General features: G+C 46.0%; 1 long non-coding RNA gene across 1 annotated transcript; it reads left to right on the top strand.

Annotated features, from left to right (window-relative positions):
* Positions 1–3043: 3043 nt before the first annotated feature.
* LOC102379239 lies at positions 3044–11975 on the top strand. Its single transcript, XR_325238.3, has 4 exons — positions 3044–3180; positions 4142–4309; positions 9769–9887; positions 11436–11975. It is a non-coding gene; the product is annotated as an uncharacterized LOC102379239 (long non-coding RNA).
* Positions 11976–21786: the final 9811 nt, after the last annotated feature.

Genomic DNA, 21786 nt, shown 5'->3' on the forward strand with positions numbered 1-21786 from the left:
TGTGTGTGACTCACTAGGGGAGGAGAGATGCTAAGTGTAGGTAAAGCCTCATTATGCTGACTGCTGGCTGGATTTGAAAAGCCAGTTCACCTCCTGCTTGGGTGCAAGGCATTGGTTCAGTGAGCATGCTCCATGTGTCCAGGCCTTGCCAGCTCTGCTGACTTTTGCACTGCTTTGCTTCAGCTATTATTACAAGTATTATCTTTACAAGTCTATTAGCTTTACCAGTCCCATTAAATGGCCATTAGACTGCCCATTAGCAGCTGCTGTTGATGGTTTCATGCAGAGGCCTCAGCATGGGATCTTTCTCTGTGTACAGCAGAAAGAATGGAGTGGGGTGGGGAGTTTGGACTTGGAACTGAAGTGTGGAGAGAGTGTGAAAGAAGGGCCCTCTTTCCCCTGCAGCCCCCACCTCAAGACTCGCATATCTATCAAACTCCCATCCTGGTCCTGGGGAGAGGCATACACAAGCCTGAAGCAAATTAACTGACAAAGTTTGGAGATTGGCCAACCGTATGGCAGACTAAGGAGGCATGCTATCCTAAGTGCCCCAGGGTCACACCGTATTCTGGGTGCTCAGAGGACTCGCCTTCACTCTGAGGCTGCCCCTTTTGTAGTAGAAGTATGTCTGAAAATTCAAATGGCAGGCAAAAACACAGCCACCAATGGCACAGGAAATGCTCCAGAAAAGCAACAGAAGTTCTAAAAGCCAGCGCTCTGTCTTGCAGGCTTCATAGCATGCCAGGCTACTGGCTTGACAGCTGCAGCCATGAGCTGGGCTCTTTAGAGCCCTGGGACTAGTCCAAGAGCGCACAGCCCCGTCTGTCGTCAGAATGACTTTCATCATGAGCACAAATCACACCATTATCCCAGCCTCAATATGCTCTGAGAAATTGCCTCTTTTTGCATTTCAGATCAGCTGGAAGTAGCCAGAGCTTCCTAGCTGCAATCCTTGAATGCAGTACCTCATTTGCTGAGGGGACTTCTCTCCTTGCAGCTGCAGCTGAACGAGATGGCTGCACTTGCGTGGCACCAGGGTCTGAGGTAGGTGGGAGCCAATGAGGAGTGCAATGGGGACAGAGCACATTTCAGAATCATTTTAGATTGTAACACAGGCATGTCAAACTTGTTTTGCTCTGTGGGCTGGATCCAGACTGTGCAGCTTCCCATGGGCTGGATGTCCTATGAATGGTGGTGGTAGAGTGAATCCCAATGGCTATTGGAGCTGCTGTTTCAGCATGACTCCATGACTCAAGCCACTGCCACTTGCTCCCCTTTCCCCCTGCTGCCTTAATAACTGGGATGGCTAAACCCCCTGATTTTGGCAGCAGGAAAGGGTGGGAGAAGGTGAGTGGTGTTAACTCCCTGGGTGCTGGAGCTGCACTGAAATAGCAGCTCCAGCAGCCACGGGGATTAATAGCACCACTGCTGGGGCTCCAGCAGCTGCAGTGACATGCCCTGTGGGCTGAAGCTGGCCCATGGAAGCACATGGTCCAGCCTATGAGAAGCCCCACAGGCTGGATGACCCAATCTGTGGGCTAGAGCTGGCTCATAAGCCATATGTTGGACACCCCTGGTTTAGTGGAAAAAAGGGAATGAGATTTGGGGAATATTCATGGAACTGGAAGAGCAGTCCGGCAAGGACACTGATACAGAACAGGAGGATGCTGGGAAGGCTTATACACCTCTGCCAGTGCCCCACATTTTTGCCAGCCCTGGTCTCCCCATACAGCTCTGGCAGTGCCCTTCACTCCTTCCATGCCCCGCTTCTATTCCTCTTGTCTTCTGCCAATACACAGACATGCGTGCGTGCACTAAGCTCTGCCAATGCTCTTCAGTTCCGAACCTCTCTCCTGCCAGCTACACTAGTCCTGGGTATCCCCTAAGTCATAGCAGAGTCAGCCAATCATGCTGAATTGTGTTTAGCAGAGTCAGGTTATTGTGATGCTGATAAATGAAGACAAGATTGAGGCCATCAAGCTCATTTTTATTGTTCATTGGAACTCCAGATGTGAAAGCTAATGGATTTGGATGGATTGCTAACAGAGAAGTCTCATCAAAGATCCTTTCTCCTAAGGGCATTCAGTGCCATTCACTGATTGATTGGAGGCTTCAGGCATTTTGAATGGGGATTGGTGTTCAGGCTGGACATGGAAGTCGAGTGGAAATCCAGTCTACTGCTTTCCAGTCTGCTGAGCTGTACCCGAGCATGGTTCACTGAGATTCACTAGGTAGGGGCCCAGTGTAGAAACCTGGGCTGGCGGGGAGGGGGCTGATGGCCAAGAGTCTATACCTCGCATCCCCTGCCCAGAATACAGACAGCAGGATAGAGATGGCCGGTCCATCGGACTCACCAGGAACAGCTGCATTGCAGAAACCCTCCTTTCAGGGAAAGGGGACAGGGAGTCCTTCATGGTGTGAGGCAAGGAGATTTGCAGGAAAGGATCAAAGACATTACTTCCCTGTATGATTGTGGGTGTGGAGAGACAGGCCATGTTGTGTGGGGCTGAGGGGTCTCCAGAAGAAAAAAAGAAACATAGATGACTTTTGTGGGAGACACACAGAACCGCACCATAATAAGTATGTGAAAAATTATTTATAACCCCTGCAGCCCTTTCTCCCCACACAAAGGCTGTTTCCATGCCTCTGTGATCTTGAGAGGAGAGGCCTGGGAACACCTCTTCCCATGGTGGGGCAGAAAGGGTTTGGGGGCAGGGGTCCAGGCACAGCCTTGCTCCATGTGGAAAAGGGGCTTGGGGGCTATGGGGGACCCATGGCATAGATGGAGTTTTTACAGCTTTGATTGAAAACTCCAGTCCACTCTGTCAGGAACCCAGATGAGTTACAGACCTGAGTGTACTTGTCAGGATGCCTGCTGCTGCCATGCCAGCCTGCCTTTTGTTGGCATTCACGCTGGTAGTTCACGCCTTTGTCTGCAGCACAAGTAGTTAATCACATGGAGAACCTAATTAGGTGGTAACGAACCCAGGTGTCTTACTTCTCTCAGAGTAATAGGACATCTGCCGCGGCTCTGAGAGCACTTTACAGTGACTGACTAACAATGGCTGTAATGTATGGCCGTCAAGAGAGAGCAGCTCCCTTCAGCCCCAGTATACCGAGGCTCAGGCCTGGGATGTGCCTGGGATACGTGGAGTGAGATCTTAGTTGCTCTACTGTAAGGTAAGACAGGATGAGGCAGGAGGCTTTTGTCTAACCATTGGGCAGCAACTCCTCTTTAAGCAGGACAGCTATCAGGAATCACATGAAAGTGCAGTTTATGTCCTATCAGGAGAGAGGGGAAAGGGGAGCCTTCAAGGAGGCTGTTGGAATTACAGAAGGACCCTTTCTAGTGCCCTGACTGCCTGACCCCCTGTGGTCTCTGTTCAATGTGACCCCTGGAAACTCTAGTTATAAACCTATGATCACCACTCCAATTCCTATGTTTTTGGGGTGGTTTTTTTTTCTTTCATTGTTTTGTCTCAAGTACTCATCTGCGATGTATTTAGCAGCCTCCCTCTAACAACTATGGGGGCTTGTAGTTTCCTGGGGAGTGTAGACCTACTGTGCCTACATTAAAAATAGGCTTGACTGACTGACACAGGCCTTGGACTGGGTTAAACCGTCATGAAAGAACTAGAGACCCCTGAATGTAATTATGGGCAAATTCTGCAGCCCTTGCTGAGTTCTGAGCAGAGCTGAACAAATCTTTCATAAGCAGTCATCTCATGGAATAATTTCCCGTCCCCGAATCTGAGGAAACAGATTGGAATTTTCTCAAATAGTTTCCTTCAGCTTTTATCATACATGTATTTATTCTAAGGCTTGCTGTTAGAAAGCTGAGCCGTGTTGATTTCTTGGGATTGGTCACATAAGTCATGCATGTTGATGCTGCCTCCCACTTCCACTGGATGAGCACGAACAACTCAGATTTTGGGGCGAATGCCCAGGGAAAGTAAATTTACAATTCATTTGCTTTTTGTATGTCTGAATGGGAAATGTGTTTTCCTGGGGCAGTTCTGCGAGTAAAACTGCCTCCCACAAGAACAGAGGGCCCAGAGTCCTGTCATATGAAACAGTCAATGTCAAATGTGTTATAATGAGGCACAGACCCCATTAATCATACAACATTATGCCATGACAGGGGAGGACGATGTCTTCCTGACCCCAGCTGGTGATCAGTGGAAGCCCTGAAGCATGAGGATGAATGACACTCTGAACTTGTACCATAATGAGAATAATTGCAGAAGCTATTCCTATTCATACCACTGTCTCCTTCCATCTTCATTGGAATTTAGTAAACCATATCACTGTAAGTGAACAGGATACAAATCCCTTTAGTAAATCCACAGCCCCTGCCCCTACTGCGTGAAAATCCATCCTTCTTATCTCCCTGACGAAAGTGCTTTGGAAGTGAAAGTACAATAGCGTGCACTTTGTGTGAGTGTGTGTGTCTCCCTTGAGCAAAGAAGGAATTTTGCAACATGCTTCAACATGATGTTTGAAATCCTTCTTGTTTAAATTGTCCCAAATTTGCCAGTGTTTAATAAAAGATAAGCTGCATTCTAGGATTTTCTCCTTTCTTCTCAGGGAGTGAGAAAATTTCAGGCTCATGAAGCTGAGTGACTAATGGCAGTTAGGAGTGGAGCAGCAGATGGCATACAAGCTCTACAGGCTTCTGTACCAGCTCTGCCAGTGCACTCCACAGAGCAGCTCCTCCATTTCCATCTAGAGGTGACACAGCTCTGCCAGGGCTGCCCACGTCTGCCCTACAACCCAACCCAGCCCAAGCCAGGGCTTCTATAACAGGATGGCCTGTCCTCTTAAGAGGAGGCAGCCAGCCCAGCTAAGGGACTGTGGCTGTATGAAGGCTAATGAGAAAGGTGCTTACTGTGGGTTAGCAAACCCCAGCAAGCAGAACCAGAGAGAGGTATGAGGGACAGGCTCCAGAATGGGAGGCTGAAGGGTTACATGGAAGGCAAGCCTACTGTGGGAAGGCTGGAGCCACAAGGGAGCCCTCCTAGTATCTAGGACAACAAGGGGTTGTCTTTTATTTTTTTGTTTGCTTACTTTCTTTATTAAAAGACCCTGTTTATTACTGGGGCTCACTGAGAGACCCCTGGGGAACAAAAGCCTGGTTGAAGAGGCCCTGAGACAGCAACCTGCTACAGTTCTGCTAGTGCCCCTCACTCCAGCCCTCCCTCTTCTGCTTTTTGTTTCCCCTACTTCAAACACCTCTTGCCAAGATGCCTCAATTGTGCAGATAATGATTATATTGAAGATACCAACAAAGGGCTCTCATCAGCTATTCTGGCTTTGTGGCTACACAACCAGTGAGTGATAAGGTCTCTCTTACTTTATAAATATAAATGTCATGGGCCTGATTCTGCAGCTGTTCTGAACTCCAAAGTCTCTTTGAAACCAATGGGAGTTCTGTGCACAAAGCAGCTTCGGGATAATCAGACTCTGTCAGCTTTGTAATGTCACAACATATTCCATGTGTGCAAATATTTGGGTTATTATTTATTGGGTGTCAACAGAGTGCAAATATTATCCTGCTCCAGAGATACATTATAACATCCCCAGAGAGGGCTACCCAGTGTTCAGAAACTAGCCATGTGACTGACACTAATGCTGGGAGCCTGCGATAATACTGTGCTCTTTTCAAGTCCCTTTCATCAAAGCACTTGAAAACATTAATGAATTAAGGCTGGCATTTCCAGAAGGGGCTTTGGATTTGAGGGGTGTCTCATTTGAGACACCACAGATGTGATTTTTAGAAGTGCTGCTAGTGCTCCGTTACCACCACAGAGCTTAGTGACCATCAGTGGCTCTGTTTCAGTATTTAAGAAACTCAGGCATAGCCAGAGAAAAATGCTTGCTCAAGGTCATACAGTGAAATCAGTGTCAGAGTCAAGGGCAGACCCCAAATCTCCTGGTATCCCATCCCGGGTGTTAATCGCAGAACCTTCCAACCTCCCCAGGCTACTTGCTTGTCTGTGATCCTCATCCTTTACTTCTCATTCTTGGAGTGAGAAAACCATATGTGAGTTTGAAAGTAAATATCAGGTATGCAGAGATGAACTTGACCTTTCTATTCTTATCAGCTGCAAGTTGATTTTTATATCTATACTTTTTTTTTAACCACTGGAGCTCTCTGTATCTAGAAAGGAAGTATTTTATTAGAAAGATGACTGCTTTAGACTCCCTGTGGCATCTACTGGTCAGCAACAAAGCAGACCGCACATTAAAAAAGGAGACGATTTCCTTCAGGGAACAAGAATGGAACCAGTGGGATATTTTTAAACCTCCTCTGGACCTGGCTGCTATTTCCACGGCTGCTTCACTAATAATTGTTATATCATCTGCTTTGGAGGATCGCTTTCATTTTTTTCGTTCACACACATCACACGCAGTCCTGACACTGGCTCAGCGAACCAGGTCAGTTAAGAGGAGATGATCCCAAAGAAACATCACATGAACCCGACCCACTTTGAGATTTGGACCTGCACTCAAAAGACACACACACCAGGGAGTCTGAGAAAGGGCTCACTCACAATTCATGATGGGCCACAACTAAAACCAGTTATCTGCAAACACTTCTTGAATGTCAAAGGTGCAGATAAAGAGGGGGAAGATCCCACACTGTCTGTGGTTTTGGGGCCTGCAGAGGAAAAGCCCAACATTATGATCCAGAGGATGGGCTGTAACACTGGGAGTGAAGAGACCTGGTTCTGTCACAGACTTGCTGCATGACATTGAGCAAATCTCCTCAGTCTACTCTTCTTAGGGCTTAGGGATTCCCATGGGCTGGATCTAGACTCTTGGGCTTTCAGTGCGCTGGACAACCAGTGAGTATTGTTGTTGTTAATCCCCATGGCCGCTGTTCTGGCATGGCTCCCAACCTCAGAGAGTTAATGCTGCTGCTGCTTTTCCCCTCCTGCCCCCCACTTTCCCCTGCTGCCAATCATAGTCACCAAGCATGTCTAAAAATCCTGATTTTGGCAGCAGGTAAGGGGTGGGGGAAGCAAATAGCATTAACTCCCTGTGTTCTGGAGCTGCACCAAAACAGCGGGGATTAACAATGCTTTCACAGGGGCTCTAGCATCTATAGTGATAAACTCCCTGGGTTGAATATGGCCCATGGAGGTGGGTGGTCCAGCATTTGAGAAGCCCTGCAGGCCAGATACCCCATCTCCATGCTTGGATCTGATTTGAGGGACCGTATGTTGAGACCTTTGATTTCAGGTACAAGAGATAGCAATTGTGTCCATATCAAATAGCACTGGTATAAGCTGTTCTGATGTAGCCTTTATGTCTCCTTGCTCCTGGAGCACTGTAAATGCAGTAAAATGGTTGCAACTTTAACCCTGCTTGTTCAGGTTTAAAATAATAACAATTGTATTGCTACAGGAGCATGCAGACCTAACAGGAACAGCACAACAGCCAATGTGTGATCCCTAGCAGCTATTCTTTTGCTCCTTTTGAGGTGGCTGAATCTGTCCATATGCTTAGCCTGTAAGCTCCTTAGGGGGTATTCTTGTTTATCATGTGCAAGTAAAATGCCCAGTATGATGTGTTCCCAATCTAACTAGGGCTACTAGTGCTCTTGGGTTGTAATCAGTAACATTTTCAATGCTACCCTGATCACTAGTACTTCTGGTGGGGGCAAAGTGGCTGGAGCTGGCAACCTATCCACAGGGAGAGGATGGCTGCTTATGGAATTCTCCTACTCCGGCTCCAAGCTTTTGGTTGATGGTTGTTTAGGCAGCAAGGAAATTAAAGTGCACCCGTACTTTAACCCTGAGAGTCTGCCTCTGCAGCACTTGCTGAGGAGGAAAAAAGCAATCTGAGGCCAGTGCTTATGTGACTGCCCAGCTGTCATTAACACAGAAGACATGTTATTTCCCTGACACAAAAGATGAGCACAAGGCCAGATTCACTGCTGCTTGAACCAGCAGTGAGGGAGTGACAGGGGAGGATCTGGGTTTTTCTGAGAAGGTTTGAGCCCATGAGGGAAGATTGGCTGGTGAACTGTGCCCTCTGGGCACTCATCCTGTCCTGTCCCTGAGGTGGCTCCTGCACCAGGCCTTGTGGGCAGTGAAGAGAGTGGGGTAGGAGCCAGCTGTGGTCTCACTGGGGACTATCCACAGGGAATGTCTTACCAAGCAGAAGGGGGCTGGTGATATATCTCTCTGTCTTTAATATGCTTTGCCCCTCTCTGTTCAGGGGGAGGAAGAGAGGGCTGGAAGAGGAGGAGACTACACAGAGGCAGGAGAAAAGGGGGCAGATGGCCCATCTGCTCTCTTTCTTTTTCTCTCTGGACATTCCTTTGCTGCTATACCTTGTCCCTAAGGGCACCTCCTATTTGTTTTCTATGCAAAAAAGCATTGCAATGCAGTGTGCTATAGGTCTTTAGATTAGCGGAGGTCAAGCAGGGCATATCCCTCATGTGTGTCCATGGCCCAAGCCAGAAAAAAGCATTTCTGGCAAAAACAAGGTGAAGCTCTTTGTCAACAGTATCATTCTCTCACAATTGGTTCACCCTAGTAATGTTGAATCTCTGAATAGCCAGCCTTGGGAAAATGAACAATACCAGGAGCGAAAGTTTCCTCTGACAATGTAGTAATCCTGATTAGCTTTCTGGAAAAATACTCCAAGCTTGTGATTTTCCTTAAGGCTCTGCTACATCTGCCAAATACCTCTGGGACCTCACTGGACAACACTCTATCTTTCAGTGCACTATTGACTACATGACAAATAAGATTTCTTCCAAATCGAACAATTCTTCCAAAGATTTAGACACTGCTTTGTCACAATTGGTGGTGCAGAGTAAAACAGTCAATTCATTTGCTACACTTTATCTGGCTTGCTGGGGAAGTCAGTCGCTCTGGCTTTTAACACACCATAAAATACTTCCAAACCTCTGAAGAGCTTCATCAGGGAAGACGTCAGGACTACATCAGCCATGTACAGCTTGGGGGCTGCCCCTGTGTGTACAGCATGCTGTTGACGTCTTGCAAAGAATAAAGTGTGGGAGAGGCAATGCATGAAAGCAATGCTGCTGGAAAGATCTGCCGTGTTGCCTATGCGGTTTAGAAGCAACCATGCCTAAGGAATTCATGTTCAATGGGGCATTAATTCCCTGGGTGCTATAGAACTCCCCCTGCTCCCACCCAGGTTGTTTCATGAAAGTCTGATGGCATCTGTTTGGTTATATAATAGGGTCTGGTCCCTTCATTAGTGCAAGCTTGTGTAATTTGTTTGATAATAGTATAGCTATGCTGATTCACATCAGTTAGAAGTCAGGCCCTAGGGACACAGGAGCTGCACTGATTTAAGTGCCAAGGTGAGATTAAGCTGTTAGGATACATCTACATTCCAATGGGCAATGTGATGGTGACTCATGTAGATATATTGGAGCTGGCTTTCATCCAGCTAGTCTGGATGCTGATAGCACGGTAGCCATGGTAGTGCAGACTATCCAAGCTCACCCAGAATCCTGGTTACTTACAGGGCAGAACTCCATGCTGCTGTGGCTTCATTGCTATCTGTAGCTAAGTAAGGTAGCTCTAAACTCCTTGGGTAGATCTTTCCATGTTGTAGTCACATCTCTGACTGCTGTGTTGACGTGCGCTCTGTTATGCCAGCATGACTCTGTGTGTGGATAATCTTTTATCGATACTTCACTGATTTAGGCTTCTTTAGCAAATGAGCAGTAAGAGCTGAGTATGCAACCTGGTAAAAGTTCGACCTTGTATGGTTTGGCAGAAATGTGGACAAAGGAGAATAGACCAGTCACTTTGCCTGGCTGGGCACCTAGGTTGAAGACCAACATACTTCCCAACACTCCCATCCAACCCAGGACAATTCTGCAATCCATGTACAGGGTAAGATGTTGACGGTGGGTTCACTCTGCAATCCCTCCACCCTCCCCCTGCCAGAACTGCAGGAAACCTATTGAATGGTCTTACAGAGTCACTGAGTTCATCCCTTCCCTTTTCTGTGGGGTTTTCTCAAGTAGGAGGGACCATGGCCCATGTATCCCCTGGTGTGACTGGTGCAAGATGAAGCACCTCTGATCATCAGACAATCCCTGCTCTGCCTTACTCCAGGCAAAAGCAAGTAGCATTACACTGGGGACAGCAACTAGCAGTCCTGGAGGCGCACGGTTATTTTTAGATGTTATGTCACTGTAGCAATAAGTTATGGCGACATAACTTGTCACTAAAGCAACATAGCATTGGCATCACAGTTTGTGCCCACCAAAGCTACGTCGCCATAGTGACAAGCTACATCTCTTTAGCTTGTTGCTACAGTGACATAGCATCTCGTGTAGATGCACCCACTAGGTGCAGAGGACTTATGTTCTCCCCACAGGCATAGCAGTGCAGGGACAGGAGACTTTAGGGTTCCTTAGCATCTCTTTACTACCCTATGCAGCTATGTTGGGGGTCGCAATATCATTGTTGAACCAAAAGCTACTCAGCAACTGGGCATTCCCTGAATATTTCAGGTGTGCTTCTATTCTGATCACTTTCAAAGTGAAATGCTATTCCCCATTTCTCCTTCTCCCCCCCATTTGCTTCCTGTGGGATTTTTTATTTGACAAATAACAACATTTACAAGGAGTTGGGCTGGGAGCAGGATAAAAAGTGAGATGACTGAGGACAATCCAGAAGGAGAGTCATGACAGAATTGAGGACTCAGTGATACAGGTATCGGCCAAACACTTACAAGTAGGGTGATGAGCCCATGCAAATGTAAAACATAGAGCCATAGGAGGTCAACATCCACCTTACTAACCATTTTAGGGAGGCTGTATTGGAAAGGAAGAGAGGCAGACTGAGGCAAGCAGCAGCCTCAGCAGAGTCAGATGAGGATGTGGCACCATCAGGAATGGCTGGCTAGCTCACACTGAACATCTGCCATGATCCAGCCTCCGGGAGAAAAGGCAGCCCTTTGCTGCCTATACACAGGAATAAGCACCATGCTGTGTGGCAGATGGGGTGGGCTTGAAGGCTTGTTCAAAAGAAGAGCTGCTGAAGAGAGCAGGATGGGTGAAAAAAGTTTGGTTTGCAAGCTTCATCCGAGCCTGCTTGAGACTAATGGATGAAGGCTGTTGCATCGACCCATAAACCCATTAAGTTCTGACCTCTTTATAAACTCAACCATGAATGGGTTGGGGTGAGGGGGAGGGAGGTGATTTAATTAGCTGGGCTGAGGCTAATAGTGTCAGCCTGTAAGTTGAAAAATGATTTTTCTAGCTTCTTAATGAGGTCACAGATTGCCATGCTACTGCCCAAGAATATTCCTAAAGGCATCAAGGTGCCCAAGTTCACACAAGTCAGGTACCATTTCCAATGGGATTGTTTGATGGGCTTTTGGATGTCAGGATGCAGTTGTCCATGGACTCTTGAAGTCTTTTTCATATACAGGGGACATCACAGATGGAACATGAGGAATCAGGCCAGAGACCACAAAGGATATCAGACTACAACCAGGATCCTAGGCATGGGTAGCAGGAGGAACAAGGGACTGGCTCTTCACATGAATTAAGTACTCCACCACAAATTCCTTCCATGCTATCAATTGTATTGTGGAGGTGTGTGTATTGGGGACCACAAGTACTCTACTCCCAGCTTAGTTGCAGTCTGAAAGCCCATGGTGGCCAAAGGAAATGCTACAAAGACACATTGAAGACATACCTCAACAAAACTGATGCCAACATCAGGAGCTAGGAGGACCTGGCTGCTAAGTGACTTCAAAGACATTGCAATTTCAGCCAAACAACAGCCATTTTGAGGTAAAGCATCTTTCCCTTGAAGCAGAGAAGAGAATGAGGAGGAAGGAAAAGGAGAGAAATCCTGGCTTACGGTGTACTCATCCCTCCAGAAAGATCTGCAACTTCTGTGGATGTGGGTCAAAGACTGAGTCTTAAGTCACCTCAAGACTCATCAATAAATCATGGTAGAGGGACACACATATTGCTTTTTTTTAATTAAATGCTATTTTGCTAAACAAGTAAACTTTACAACTTAAAACTTTTATATGAATTTCTGTTTTTTTGTTTTAAATATTAGAACAACTTTTTAGTCCAATTGGACGGAAGTGTTCTGGTTTGGGATTTACAGACAGATTTAATTTTTTAGAGAGAATATTACTAATAATGTAATCAATAAATGCAGCACCTTGCCTTATCCCCCTTTTTAAAGTCTTGCTTATAATTCAAGCAATTGGCAATTTAAGTAGCACAGTCTGCCCTCACTCTCCAAACAGCACCTGCTCCTATTGTACCCAACTTTAGAAAGGGTGCTGGTAGATGTTTCCCTGGCAGAGCTCTTCTTCCTTGCAGTTGGCTGCCCTCACAAAGGGAAGCTGGACTCTTGCCTCTGACCCTCCCTGCTGGCAGAGCCTAGAGCTTCCTCTACAGGCAGCTCTGATCTCTGCTCATCAGCAGTGAGCCCCATGGGAAGGAATGGTATACTGCTTGGTTGCTACATAGGGGCTAGGCTTACTTTGAATTTCTCTTACCCACTCCCCTCCACCATGGGCTCAAAGTAAGGAGAGGGAATGCATTGTTGCCTCCATGACCTGAAAGCCATCCTGCATCTGCATGCTTAAACTGGCTTCTAGGATACGGTTCATTTAGATTCTTCCATCACCACAGATAGCATCTGGGCAGAAGTTTTCAGTTCCTACCACCTCTTCCCTGATGTATCGATTACTCCATTTATTTCCTATCTCTGCTTTCTCTCTGATCCATTCTAAGCCTGGACAACCTGTAAACAGAGTCTGGTTCCTTACTGTGCCCCTGTCATTGATCCACCAGGCTGAAGCAGTTTGAATAGCTACCATCCTGGTGTGAAGGAGAACCAGTAAGAAGAGACAAGAGCAAGAAAGGCAGCTGCTATCCCAAGCTGGTTATGCGAGCCAGGATCCAGAGGCTGAGAGAGAGAGAGAGAACAGTTTGTGTGTCGTGCCTGCAGCACAGGAGACAGAAGCTTCTGTTGTCTTCCATCCCTCCTGGGGGTGCTTGTCATGTTTGTCACAAAGCCAGCGCTCATCTGAACAAGGATGACTGCAAAGCTGCTATTCCACAGTAAATGACCCTTCTGTTTTTCCAAGAAGGTTCTTTGGGGGCAGGACCTCAGTTGTGGTAAACTGCCCTAGTTCAGATTTATATCAGGTGTGGGTCTGCCTGGGGCTGTGAGCAAGAGATATAGGGGTCCCAAATGACCTTTCTCTACCTACATCAAGTTTAAAGCAGGAGAGTTGAATCAGTCAAGAGGAGAGTTAGCCTTCCCAGCTGAGTTGGGCCTAGCTTGAAGGGACAGGGTGATGTTAGAGGGAAGGAGAGAGGGTGCTGTTGGAAAAGGAGGGGATGGGACGAGGACTGGAGAGGAGAGATAGTAACATGTATCTGGAAGAGTGAGAAATGAATGTCAATCCTGTTTCCTTTCTCGGAGTGATTTTGTCATGGAGGCGTCGTGCTCTTCACTGACCTCGCCTCTTATCATCCCAGGGTTGATGCGACCTTCCTGCTTTCCAGGCTTAAAAGCTTTTTTGTTCTATCAGTCACCCGTTTCTTCTCCCCTTCTCCTTTTGTAATATTTTAATGAGCACAGCGCTTATGCAAATGGCAGGAGGAAACAATTGCCTTGAATAAGGAAGGAAATTGACAAGGCAGAGACGGATTCCAGTTTCATTAACACTCGCCTCACAACACTGGTGCCCATTGAGTCAGTCCTGATTTACACCAAACATGAGACCAGGAGCAAGCCCTCGGCCTCCCCTGACACCACTCTAACACCATGGAGCCAAATTTCACCAGGGAGCCACCAGTTTGGGGTAGGGGAATCTGAGTTAATCCAGGAAATAAATGGCAGGGGCAGGAGGGCAATTTATTTCCTAACATGCATATGATATGCTTATTTATACCAGTGTGGGCAAAAGGGAAGGAGGATCAAACCAATGAATCTTTGCACTGGACTAAATGAAGATCTAATGTGCAAGCAGTGATGAAACAAGCTCACCGTTACCTAAGTAGATCTGAAGAGAATTTGAGGTAGGTGGAATATTGCTCCTGAAATGGAAGTTTGTTCCCTATGGAGGATTAGTTAAAGGTGACCTTGTTTTTATTGTTGTGCCCTTTTAACAAAAACAAAAACATTATTATCATCATCATCATTATTATAATGATATGAGGATGACATGTTATCTACGCTGTGCAATATCCTCATAGCGCTGTACAAACTTCAACTCTGTTTTTGTTTCTCCTAATGCATAAAGTAAAACTAGAAAGATTTTTAGAGATTCCACTTCTTTTCCTACCTTGCTGACAGGCTTTTATATCAACTTAACTCTTTCATTCTGGGCTGTGATTTAATGCTGACATCATTAGGCCAATAAAAGGCAGGGTGTGGCTGCAGTAATCCTAGTATAAAAGTAATTGATCCCTGTATAGCTTATTCCACGAAGGAACAGTATCTTGGTGCAAACATATTTATACTGATGGAATTGTGTTCACATGAGGGTGTTCCCTGGCATTAGCTATTGTTGAACAGTAAAAGAAATACAACTCATTTGTGTAGACAAGCCTTTGAAAACATCAGAGGTATCTGACTTTGTCCTCCCTGATTTTTATGGAGAACCTCTAGCAATCCTCAGGAATGTTTCTTGTACTTTCTGATACCTCAATGGAAGAGTTGGCTGTGAAATCTTTAACAACGTCCTGCTTTTTTCAAAGTGTTAACTAGTCACTGAAATCGAGTCAGTATTGACAAAACAAGTGAAAATCAAAGAGTAAGATTTTGTGTCTAGCCTCTTAACAGCACAATCCAGAACTTGCAGCACATGAGAAAGAAGCATGGCACATTTTTAAGCCACCTTTTACTTCCTGAGTGTGAGCTGGTCTAGGGACTGCAATGGCCTGTGGCATAACTTAAATAGTTCTGGGGTACTAAGTTGCGGTAGCTTCCTATTGCTTTTTTGTGTGCTGTAGTGTTGCCTAGTGCTGTATGATGCAGCCCTGCCACTGATGTGCCTCCCACCCCCATCCCCATCATACTGTCTACATCACAACTTGTGAGGGGGTGCTTTGAAAGTGGACATAGGTTATACTGCAAACTGGCTGGGCCATCCTTACTCACCACGTTGAAGACCTCTTCACACGAGTAGTACCATTGATTTCAATGGAAAGAACTTGCCAATGTTATCGCTACACAGTGAGAGCCTAAATTAGCATTTGGGAGAAGGAAAGCATTAACCATCAGAATAACTAAGACTCAGTGTAGATCTGGTCCCTTTCCCAGTGGCCAGTGTACTGTTGTTCCCTAGAGTGTATTCACCACATCTTTTTCCAGCTTGGTTTTGAGTGACTCATCTGATGACTGGGATTTAATCACTGCCCCTTGTGAGGACTAAGAAGTTCTCTCCAACGGGTCAGAACAGCTTCTGATAAGCTTCTCAGTTTTTGGGGGGGTTCACCTGTGAACTAGCCCTTTTGAATTCTGTCCTGGAGGTTGGCCACTTGCAGATGGCAACATTACTAATGCATGGCATTATTAAAGACAATGTGGATTCCTTGCTCAGATGGAGAATGTTAATTCTTACCATCCTTACCTCTCAAAGTCGACCCAAATGCTGCCTATGTGCTCATAGCATCTTTCTTTCCAAAAAAGCTAATACGCACATCTCTACCCTGACTCTTGCCAGCTGCACTCTTAATGTGCAGCTGTGTGCCTAGTCAAGGTGGTCTCTCTCAGACCTCACTGGTTTTACAATTGTGGCAGATTAATAGCGCTGTAGTATAATGTAAAGCCTGGAAGAAAACAGATTTTACAGTTGGATGATTGAAGAGAGAACAAACAAACAAACAAAATCCCTCAGTTTCAACTGAATCAAAAGATTTTTAATTTTTTTTGGCAAAACAAAAATATCCAAAAAATGTACTTTTGCTTCAACATGCAGTGTGTCATTAGATTGGAAATGAAACATTTTATTTAATTTTTCAGGTAATTAAACCTCCTTAGCACCTTTTCTTTGTCTTCTAATTGATGTCAATTTTTAATGAAAAACACAGGTTGGAAATGAAAGTTAAAAAGTTTCATTTTGAAAATGTCCAAATAAAATGTTTTGACATTTTAAAAATTATTTCTGCCACACTTTGGAACAATTCTGTGCGGGCCGCCTCCCGATCCCATCCATGTCGCCATGTGCGGGCCGGGAGCGATATGCGGACCCGTCTTTGCGCACACGGGCTGTGGCCAGCAGCCCGGGCACGCGGGGTCGGAGAGGACCGGTGGCGAGCTAGAATTAGTCACGGACGCATAATGGTTGATTTAAAGATTGTTTACTTACACCAAAGATGGTCGTGGTGTAGGCTGGACAGGCTCCGCTTAAATCCTCGTTAGAGGACTACGACAATTCATTCTTTGCCCCGGAGTTATTGAAGCTCCGCAGGTTCGGTAGTTTCTTGTACAGGAAGGGATACGTCTAGGAATTTATTGGCGACGGGGAGAGGCTAGAGGCTGTTCGTTCTTTTCCCCGGAGTTGCTGAAGCTCCGCGGGTTCAGTTATCAGGCCTCTATTGCCTTTTAAGAAAAGCGTTGGGTCCATAAGGATCTGCAGCGCTTAGAGATCTTCATGCTCTCCCTCTCGAACTCCAATTACTCTCTCTCCAACTTGGACTCCAATTGCTTTCTCTCCAGCTTGGGCGGAAACCACCCAAGCTCTTTATAAGGCTAGCAAGCCAATTGCTAGCCGCCACGTGTGCATGTATTAGAATCGGCCAATAATGTGGCACGAATCTTCATACAAATGGCGGGAACTCCTTTGCACCGTGCATTTCCTGGATGCAAAATAAATGCACCATGCAAAGAAAGCTACAAATTTGGCGGAAATACTCGGTTGCACCGGGGTTCTCCTTTGCAGCAGAAAACTCCACCGTGCAAAGAAGCTGCAATTTAGCGGGAAAATAATTTAGCAGTGCCAAAGCACACACAAACAAAAAATCACAACTTTGGGTTGTGACAAATTCAACCCCCAAAACTAATGGAGCAGTTGACCTCAGTTTCCAATAAGGACAATGATGTTGACCAGAGGGGAAAGACCTAGACGGCTAATGGAATGAGCATATGGAAATGGAAATTACCACAGTTCAAGGTGGAAGGAAAACTTAAGGAGCTTAATGCATTCAAGTCAAGGGGTGCAGACAACCTGCACCCTGGAGTTCTGAAAGAACTGTCCCTTGGAGTCACAGATTCAAGAGCACGGATTTTTAATAACTCTAACAAGTTGAGTGCAGTGCCATATGGAGATCAGCACATGTAGGGCCTATATTTAAGAAGAGGGGGGAAAAATAACAAGATCTCAGTGACTACTGGGCCATTAGTTGAGGTCAGTATGCAATACTTGAGAAACAATTTGGAATGAAAGAAAAATCAAAGATGAAAGTAAGTGGAATTTGGAGTAAAATGCAAAGATAAATTGTGCCAGATGGAAGGTAATTGACCTTCTAGACAAAAGGAAATGAGGTAGATCTTATCCATCTAGATCTGCAGGATTGCTATGCAACATGGGAAATGAATAGTTAAACTGGAAGAGATGGGGATTAGTAAAACAGGCCAATAATTGGCTAAAGGCAGACAGTAATGGGGAGCAATAGAAGGGAAAGTATAAAGCTGTAAAGGGGTTAATAGTGGAGTTCCTCATGGATCAGACTTAGAAGCCATCTTGCTTAATAGTCATTAGTGACCTTGATGCAAAAAACAGGTGTGTGCTGATTAAATGTGTTGATGACTCCTACTGGGAGGCATCATTCATACAGAGGAGGATCAGAATATCATACAGAAAGAACTTGATGCCTATGAGGACTGGAGTAGTAGAAAAAGGGTAAAATCCAACTGTATTAAATTGAATGTCATGCAATGGAGGATGAATAGCAAGAACTGCAGCTCTTGGATGGGAGCTCATGAGCTGTTACAACAAAGGAGAAAGACCTGTTTGTACTATCAGAGCAGCAGAGCATAGGATAGCTGTAAGGAGCTAAGATGCTTCAGTTGCAAGAAAGAGAAATGCATCCTAGGCTGTATCAGGCAATGTATTTCCTAGACAGATAGGAAAGTGTTAATGCCACTGAATGAGGCACCAGTGAGACCTCATCTTGAATGCTGTGCACACTCCTGGAAATCCAGGTTGATGAATACAAACTGGTCTAGGTGCTGAAAAGGGCTCCTTGCATGGGCAGGGGGCAGGAGAGCATACCAATATGAGAAGAATATGAAGAAGCATGGTTTGTTTAGCCAGGCAAAACAAAGATTACAAAACATCAGGAGGATAAACCCCTGGGAGGGGAAAGAATTGTTCAAGCTAAAGGACAGTGTTGACACAAGAACAAATGGCAATAAACTAGCCATGAATAAACTGAGTCTGGTGATTCAAAGAAGGTTTCTAACCATCAGAGCAATGAAACTCTAGAACAGCCTCCCAAATGAAATAGTGGGGGCCACTGCCAGTAATCTAATTTGTTTTATGCAGGAGCTTGATAAATGCCTGAATAAGCTGAAATGACACATTTGCCTGAGACAGCAGAGGACTAGACTCAATGGGTCAGGCAGGTCTATTCCAGGTCTGTGTTCCACCCCGCTCTGGGCCTCAGATTTCCACCTTTAGTGTTACTGTCCAACTTGTTTAAAGCAACATTGTGAACACTGAATGAATGTTGTCATACAATTGCAAAGCAGTTTTTGCTTTCAGACTTCCTCAGACATTATCTAAGTACCAGACTCCCGCCTCCCAATGATAACCTCCTTGATGTGGTAGAGAGGCTCGGATGTTACAAATAACATTGATATAGATGCCATCTTGAGTTTTATACTCCTACTAGGTCAACCATGGTGGCAAGGTCATGAATGAGGTTTCTAGACTAACAGCAAGCCAAAAAAAGAAAAAAAAAAGTCCTCAATGGCAGAGCAGGCAGATGAAGAAATAACACTTCACAATGGCTGCAAAGGTGGATGAAGGCTGCAGCGGAATAGGAACCTCTGATCATCTATGTTTAAATTGCCATTGAATTCACGTTTCCTTCCTGTGAAGTATCATGGGGTTGCTGATGTGCAAGAGCATCCCCAGACTGAAAGAAGTCATGCATAAGTGCTTTCCTACAATAATCATATTTGCAGTGAAACATGTGGATCTTGGGATGGCCTCCTCAGTCATCTACAGACTCACCAATGGCTTCCCTATTTACTAGAAGACTGTCATCCTCATATTGAGGGACTGCCAACTTGACATGACCAGACTTTTTCCATATTGGCACTTCCACCCAGATAGAGAACCACCGTGTCACCAAGAGGATGCTCAGAGTGGTCTTCGAGAAAAAGCCACTAATGATGCTCCACAGGCAAAGCAGAGTGAGGATAAAAAAAGGTACATCCCAGTTATTCCATTTCATTTCTCTGTTGACTCACAGATGTTGAGATTGCATTTATAGCATAACTAAAATGTGTGGCTAGATTCTCTGATTCTGGTCACACTGGTTTAAATTGGGAAAAGAAGAGGGAAGAGAAAAGGAGAACAAAGAATGTGTGGGGCTAGAAGGGGCCTCCTGGGCCTCTGAGTCCAGTTACCTGCATTGGCTGGCCACTTTTGACCCAAGGAATCCCTTATTAAATCACTACTGCAAGCCCTCACACACAAGTGCAAGGCACTACCACCCACTAATATGCCACTGGTAAAAACACGGGAAACTTAGGGCACTACCAGTGCTCTGTCACTGCAAAAGCATGGGAGTAGCTGGAAAAGGAAGGGTGAAGCGGGGGAAGATGAGGAATTTGGTTATCAAAGCAGGTTCCAGCTGTATAACTAGCAGCAAATAATCCAGGCTATGGTGAGTCAGGTGGAACAGGAAGCAGATAGCTCAGCATCCATCTCCGCCTTAGTGTGAGAGGGGGAGGTAGTAGGGAGCTTGCTAGCAAGAAGGGCAAGGTTTGGAGGCACAAAAGCAGAATATTGCTGAGCTTTTGGGAATTGCTTTGACTTGTTCAGATTCTACTTATCACATTTGACATTCACAAACACATTGGATTTTTTCAGCTTTCACACCTCTCCTCACTGCGGTTTGCATTTAAATATTGAATACTTTCTCTACTCCTTCAGCATGGGGATGGGTGCCATGCTTCAGACACCCAGGGCCAGATTCTATCCTACCTGTTGGGTATCTAAATAGAGATAGGTGCCTAAATGGAATGCCATTTCACTTTGTTCAAGTCCTGAAAATCCATTTATGCATCTACTTTAACACACTGTTGCCTGACCCTTAAGATTGAGTCACAATAAAAGCAGTGAGGAGGAAGGAGGAGGACCCACTGTAGCAGGGACCCCTAATCTCTGCTGCTTAAGAGATAAGGAGCCAGCACCAAAGGGCTGCAGTTAGGTAGGAAGCTGGGCAAAGGCCAGCTACAGAACAACCTGCAGCCAGGGAAACCCACAAGGGGTTAAAGAGCAGCAAGAGAGAAGGCAGTGGCTGTGGCTCAGGACTTAAGGCACAACACCTGAGAGTAGGCTGAGGCTTGAGCCCTGTGACCAGAGTGCAGAACCCCAGCCCATTAAAAACATGGCACCCAAGTCAAAGGGCTTAGCTCTGGCGCTGGCTCCCCTTGCAAGCAGACCTCTTGTTGGCCTGGGGAGACCCAGAAAGGGTTAATCTGTAGTTGACAGAGAACTGGAGGACTGGTTGTGGCTAAAAGGAGTGGAGAGGAATCTACAGGGGTGTCTGAGGGGCATCTGGTCCAGAGCCCTTCCAAGGTCTGGGACCCATTGGGCTGCATGGGTCTGAAGCCCAAACCGTTTACAGGCTAGGGATAGCAGCTCTGCAGAATCAGGGACTCAGGGAGCTGAGGCCAGTTAAAGGGCCAGAGGCTAGCCCCAGGAGGCTAAGACAAAACCCAAGACAAGGCCAAGGGTCTCAGAGACAGAGATAGGGGCAAAGAGTCTGGAGACTGACACACAGAGAGGGCTGAGGCTGAGAAAGCCACGTCAGAACAAGTGTGCCAGGGCTGGAGGTCTGCAGCTAGAACAGCGGTGGGCTACAGCAAAAAGGACTGAGGTCCCTACAAGGGCAAAGAATGGTGAAAAAATAACTTCTGTGCAGCATGGACATGGCTGTAGAGGAGGATGGGACCATGAATTTAGCCCTTAAGGTGATTAAGGCCAGTGGGGTCAGAGCCCCAAGGCAGAAAGACCTGTGGGTTGTGGGGTCAGAATCCAAATTAGGCCAAGTTGAGCCCAAGAGAAGGACTGAGTGTAGAGAGAGAGAACCCAAATTTCACCAGCCTCTTAGGGCAGCTTCTTTAACATCAAGGTATGGAAGCTGGGTGAGACCCTGAGAGGCTGGAGCAGGTGAGCCAGGCAAGATTAATGTGGATACTAGGGGGCATCATGGCTGCCCCTAGGGTGTCTCTTGCTATACTACCCAACTTCTGCATTAACCATTTTTCAGAGACTCAATCAGGACAGAATAGAATCACATTTAGGTGCCTAAATCCACTTGTGAAAATTGTAGGTGGAATAGAATCTGACACCAGTGTTTCTTTGAGGGTGAAAAGGGGGAAGAACGCCCCCCCCCCCCCCCCCCAAGCAAAACGTTGGTCTACACGCTTCAAAGTTTTACAAGTGTACTGATCAGTTAGGAATGTGACATAAAAGTTCTAGTCTAGAGGCAGTGATTCTGCCCATTAGTCCTTTGCCTGGTGTGCTTTAAGTTTGTTTAGGGAACTAGTGTGAAAC

Source organism: Alligator sinensis, unplaced genomic scaffold (assembly GCF_000455745.1).
Source record: "Alligator sinensis unplaced genomic scaffold, ASM45574v1 scaffold1503_1, whole genome shotgun sequence".
In the NCBI taxonomy this organism is placed as follows: domain Eukaryota; kingdom Metazoa; phylum Chordata; order Crocodylia; family Alligatoridae; genus Alligator; species Alligator sinensis.